Source organism: Scatophagus argus, chromosome 20 (assembly GCF_020382885.2).
Source record: "Scatophagus argus isolate fScaArg1 chromosome 20, fScaArg1.pri, whole genome shotgun sequence".
NCBI classification, from domain to species: domain Eukaryota; kingdom Metazoa; phylum Chordata; class Actinopteri; family Scatophagidae; genus Scatophagus; species Scatophagus argus.
The window spans coordinates 16,923,049-16,929,162 of NC_058512.1; positions in this window are offsets into that span (position 1 = coordinate 16,923,049).

Here is a 6,114-nt window from a genome sequence, read left to right on the forward strand (position 1 = left end):
TTGATATAATTTAGGGAGAGATTCTTTGGCACATTGTAATATAGGAAGTAGGGTCAAGTGTTGGAATTGTGACAAGCTGCTTGTTTCAAAAGCTGAGGTGAGTCATTTGCAGTTACAGGAAGATACATAGCTATATTTGTCGATAGTATATTCCAGATAATTTATACTTCAGCACATTCTCAAAATATGACTAAGTAGCAGCATGTAAACCATGACTGACTGTAGAGTTGGACAACATGAAAGGTCCCAAAAAGTAAAGCCATAACATGTTGCGGCTCCAGTGCAGGTCATCACCCATTTTTCTTATAAATTTGGTTTTATTTAGTTATTGGATGCTATGAAAAGGGGTTGAAATGTCATTGACAGTTGAGCGCTGCTTGTGATTTGGTCATATGTATTTGTGGGCAGGAACTTAATCGCCTGGCTCCACCACTACATCACTATGGTGCAGATTCTGGCTCCAAATGACATCAGCAATGCAAGACCGCAGCGCCCGTATCCAGGATATTTTGGCTTCATGTTTGTACAGTGGGAACAAGTGGGGACGCTTGTACGTCTTTGTATGGATGCTGTGATTTTAGCTAAATGTGAAGCCAGTTTCTCTATTGGAAATTTAGATGATAAGGGAAAACCTGTCAATTTACTGACTCCACAAAGTAATCGTAATCTTATATGCAGTTGTGAGAGTCAAGAAAATATGCAAAGAATCACTCACCTTAGCTAGCAAAATAACACTGTTACCGAAGTAAACACAGTTTTCAGTTTGTTATGTGCAGACCATAGAAGGTGGAAGGAGGTTATAATTATGTCAAGATAGCTTTTATAACATTTCTAGCAAATTGTACCATGGATGATCGCACAAAAATAAATCATATTCATACGTAGGCAGGCTCTAAACATAAAGATGCAACCTCAGAAATGTCAGGCTTTGCATCATTTGATGAACAATAAAAACCCTGTATAGTTTCTATATCCATCTGTCCTCCTACCCACAGTACCTCTACATACCACCCACCTCTCATACTCACCACATGTTTGCACATACACCTACAATTTAGTTAAATCTCCCCAAGTCCCTTCATCAGAAGAAAACCATAACATGCAAAGTAGTCTTTACAAGGTAACTCCCACACAGAACTTTCAGAAAAAAAACAACTTTTTGAGCATCATTGTATTTGCATAATGTTTTTTTTGTTTTTTTTTTCAAATGCAAGAAACCTCTAACACAATAGCAGAGGTGCACCCAGACAGGAAGCGGTAGAGGTAGATGCTAAATTTATTCCCATGGTAGTCAGTTTGAACAATGTGTGGAAAATTAAACAAAAGTGTTTGGGCACTTCGTACAGACATGACAGTTAACAGAAAACCTCACTATGGTGTTTAGTTGGCGCAGTGCACATCATTATGACAAACTCTCAAAATCAAAGCTTTCATTTTCTGCAACTGTATGTCAGTATTCCACTACAACTTAGAGGAAAATTGTGTTCTTTTTAATCTAGTTACTTTGCAAATTTAGTTCAATAATAGAGAATATAATCAACACATAAATTATGATGTTATATTAAATGGACTGTACTTATATATGACTTTTTACTTTGACCAACCACTCAGAGTGCTTTACAACACGAGCCAACCTTCACCCTTTCACACACACATTCACACACACACACACACACACACACTAGTGGCACAGGATACCAAACAGGTTGCCACCTGCTAATCAGGAACAATAACTATTCACACCTTTCTTTGTGTACAGGTGTAACTAACATTAACGATGGCCCTGCTCAGATGATACAGTGAACTATGCCAGTAAATTGGACTCAGTCTGTGACACACCGCGTCAAACATACGTCTGTGATAAAAGCCTGTTGTTCTCTGCCAGATGGGGAAAGGTAGACAACCATGTTGAACACATGCACATGGCACCAAATTACCTTAAAGGTAGCGAGGAAGCAAGTTTATTAGAAGCTGCAGATATTCTCTGTGGTCCACCAGTTTCAGCAGTACAAACGTTGTTTTTTTTTAAGTGAAAAAACATGACTTTGATTGACTCTTTGTTAGTTTCATTGAAAATGAAAAAAAAAAATCAGTACATATGGAGTTAAAAAGAAGTGAGCTTACATGATATCTGTACCCCTCACCTCGTCTCTGCTCAGCATACGTTAGCCACAACTAGGACGACACAGCTTGCCAAACTGTCACCTATTAAGCTGCATTGTTCCACTGTGAGACTGACAACATGATAGGAATGTGGAAAAAGTTGTATACTTTCACCGATCTATCTAATGTAGAACATTTTAATCTCTATAACAAAATATTTCCTTTGCTTATTAAAGAGTTCTATTCAACAAAGGTCCACGTCTTGCTTCTTAATGTGAGGCAACACAGTGCAATCTACTGAACAGCCATTACTGCCTTTACCCCTTTAACACCCACCAACCTAATTTTAACTATCAGTATACACCAGTATACACAATAACATACATTTGGCTGTATGAAATATTGATTTGAGCCAAAAAATGTAAGTAAGTCATTTGACACTTACTAGTGACTCTGTCAGTTTTATTGTAACACAAACAAGCACAAAGATCTGATCAGAACCAGATAAAAAAACAAAACAATATACTGCATTTGGAGAAAATGTGCCCCATGGGAAATTGGGAAATGCTACATTCACAGAAATAGAAATAGGACTGTGTGACAGTGATACCTTAAAAATGATTGTCATGCCAGCAAAAAGTTAGTGAGGTCTGCATATTTGGAATTTCCCTGAGCGAGCATGAAAGTAGGCAGTAGTGCACACCCTTTCTTGTTTTCCCATAAAGGCTCAACTGCCACAGCAGTGAGAGTTTTGATGGGAGAGCAAAATAAAAGTGAGAGTCTTGTGGGTTGCCACTTTAATTCTGAGGCAGTAAGGTTCATACAGCGAACAGTAACAAAGATATTACAGCACAGCAGTGGAAACATATAATGAGCAGTTGTAATCCTATGTGCTGTGTCTATTCTGGATGGACGGGCTAGTTCTTTTGCATAAGTGGGATGCTATTTTTGCTTTAAACTGAAACCACTAAATTCTACAGAGATGATCAGGGGTCCCAAATCATCCACATTCTCCCACAAAGAAAACAAGGCTGCATCAAAAAGACAGTGAGAATATGAATGAAGATTTAAGGTGCACTTTGGCTGTTGCTTTTTGTCCTTTTTGTCCTTGTTTTAACGCTGAAACCCTTCTGAAACAGCTGTGGTCACCTCGCTGAATGGGCGGGTATATGTTTTTCTCTAAACGTTTCTGGCTTTCTGTTAAACCAAGCAGCTACAGAAGGGCCAGAGTTTAAACCCAGCAAGCCTGTACCACCACTTGTTTGCTCACCCGAGTGAAGGTATTTAAATCTCTAATTTTGGTTTTATAGCAGTTAGGATTCTTTGTGCGCATGTATGTGTGTGTCTCTGTGGTCAGAAAATCTTTAAATACGGACTTAAAAGGGTTGGTTCTGCACCTACAGTACACTTGTTAACAGCTCCAGAAGAGGATATTCCTGTTTATATCTCGGCACCAAGATGGGTGTTAAATCGTGATTTTAGAAGAGGGATTGTTTATCTTGAGGCGAGCTGTTTCAAGTTCTCCAAACCCGCACAGAGACCAGACTGCAGAGGCGCTGCCTGCAGATGAGCTGTGATGGAGGAGACCTCATTTTCATTCAGCATAGCTCCCATACGGTCACAGAGACAGTGTTACTACTCCCTCTGTACTGACAAAGACAAGCCACAGTTAATAAAGCCTTCTCTTCCTATCAAATGACCGATAAATGCTGTTGATGGATGTACAGTCCACCTTTTGCGCAAAGAAAACTGAAAGATTTGTTGAAAGAGAGAAGATTGTCCATTACTGAAAGCCAGTCCAAAGATGGAGTCATGGTCAGTCCATCAGGCTAACAGGAGTCTTACAGTTTTGATAAGTACTTCATATACAGATTTCTTACATAATACCGGCACCACAGCAGCATACGGATCTACCATATGTCATCATGTTATATGGCCATAGAAGGCTTAGATTTTCACCAGTGTCCAAAAACTATGACAGCCTGAGAAATACAGCTAAACAGTTATGTTCTAAAGCAGACTGCTGGACAGTATTAACCTGGTACAATCTGTAGGCGTGCACAACAAGGATCTAAACTTTGTTTTTAAAAAATGACCAGCTAGATAAAAATGCAGTGACACGTGCAGGTTGTGCAGGCAGAAGCATTGTATGATTAATTATAGTTAAGTATAGTTTGCAAAATGCAAATCAAGGCTGGCATTCATGCCAACAGCTAAAACACCATCACATGCTACATCAGCTGCCTTTTAGTTGCATTTTCTTCCTAATCCTTTATTATTTAAAGCCCTAAAATGAGACTCAACCTTCAACTACCTTTCTGACTTACTGCACCTTTAAATGGTGTGTTTACAACTGGAACTGACAAATGCTGCATAGTATACGTTTGAACATGAATATAAATTTCACAAAATAATGATAAATAGATAATATATATAAACAGAACATAATAAGCGTAATGTTCAGACCCCCTCCTGCTGTCAGTCAAACAGACAGCAGGCTCAGAGACTGATCCCTGTGGCTACATGTGCTGTTAGTGCCTGGGTGTGCTGTGTGTACATTTGCATGGCATTTACTGTGGTACAGCTGAGCAGAGAATCATTTATCTATTCTACAACTTAGGATAGCATCAACTCTTCTGGTTAAAAATGTAGTGGTTAAAAACTCTTCTGTTAAAAGTGTGGTGCTCCTCTTTCGGGTAGCAGGTTGTTGTTTGGATCAGTGCGACCTTTGGTAGACTGTTGACATTAATGTTTCGTGCATATGGTTTGAAATGAGCAATTTGACTACGTGGAAACAAGCGCTCTATCTAAGTGGATAAATAGCTAACAGTATTCTGAAGAATTAGACATTTCCTGTGGTGTGTTCAATCTCCATTAGTCTAGGGGGCTTTTTTGTTCATCACAAGGATGTACAAGCATGCACACTGGTAACATAATACCCATCACTGCCGATGACAATAATCCAATAACACACAGTTGGAGGTAATATATCAAGATATGCTGCAATGAGTATATGAGAGGGAAGAGAAGATGGGTACTTAATAATTCAGTTCAGTTCAGTTTATTTGTTCTATGTAGTGCCAATTCACAACAAATCTCATGATGCTTTCCAAATACAGCAGGTGTAGACTGTACTCTTTTGTTCTGTTTCGTTTCATTTTCAATACAGAGACACCCAACATTCCTGATGAGCAGGCAATTGGTGATAGTGCAAATAAAAAATGTCCTTTTACATTGATGTAAACGGGGCTGGACTTTAAATACTTAACGAATCATCACTGTAAATGTATTATGAGGAAGGAAATGCAGATAACACCTTTGTTGGGCTTCTGGATTCACTTAATATGTTTTGTTGAATGACGCTGAATGCAAACTTTTAAAACCTTTTGTTTGTTTACAATAAAACTTCGGCTTCTTTATGATATTTTTCTCAAAGGAGAACATAATACATGTGAGTTAGAGAACAGATATGGATGTAGTAGACAATACAATGGAATTTAGTTTTGCATGCCAATTAAATAATACAATAAGCTCAGTCTCTCCAACACTTTGTATTTCGAGATATAATAAAAATGACCTGTCAGGGGTCTGCGGTCCTTGTCTCATTTTTGTTTTTGGAATGAAGCTTTTTCTAGTCACCACACTCAGGGCTGGTAAAAAATGTGTGACTGTTTGTTAATGAAATAACTGCTGACCAGATGCAGAAGGACTGGTCCTGCATGGTAAAGGGGAAGTTGGTCATGATGGTCTGTCACAGAGCCAGTGAGACTCGATACGTGTACATAGACATTGTCACTATTTTGTAATTAATTAGGCTTCTGAAATATTGCAAAGTGACTGTAACACTATAAAACAGCTTCAAAAACAGTACAGAGCGCTGATCAGGGCTCTCAAAGTACTCTTCAAAAGTGCTGCTAAGTAGAACCAGCAATTTTGTTTTTATGTTGGCTTACTGGTTTATATGTTAGGTTGTCTGTGTTTGTACGAGCGCTGCAGACAGTTTCTTTTGTG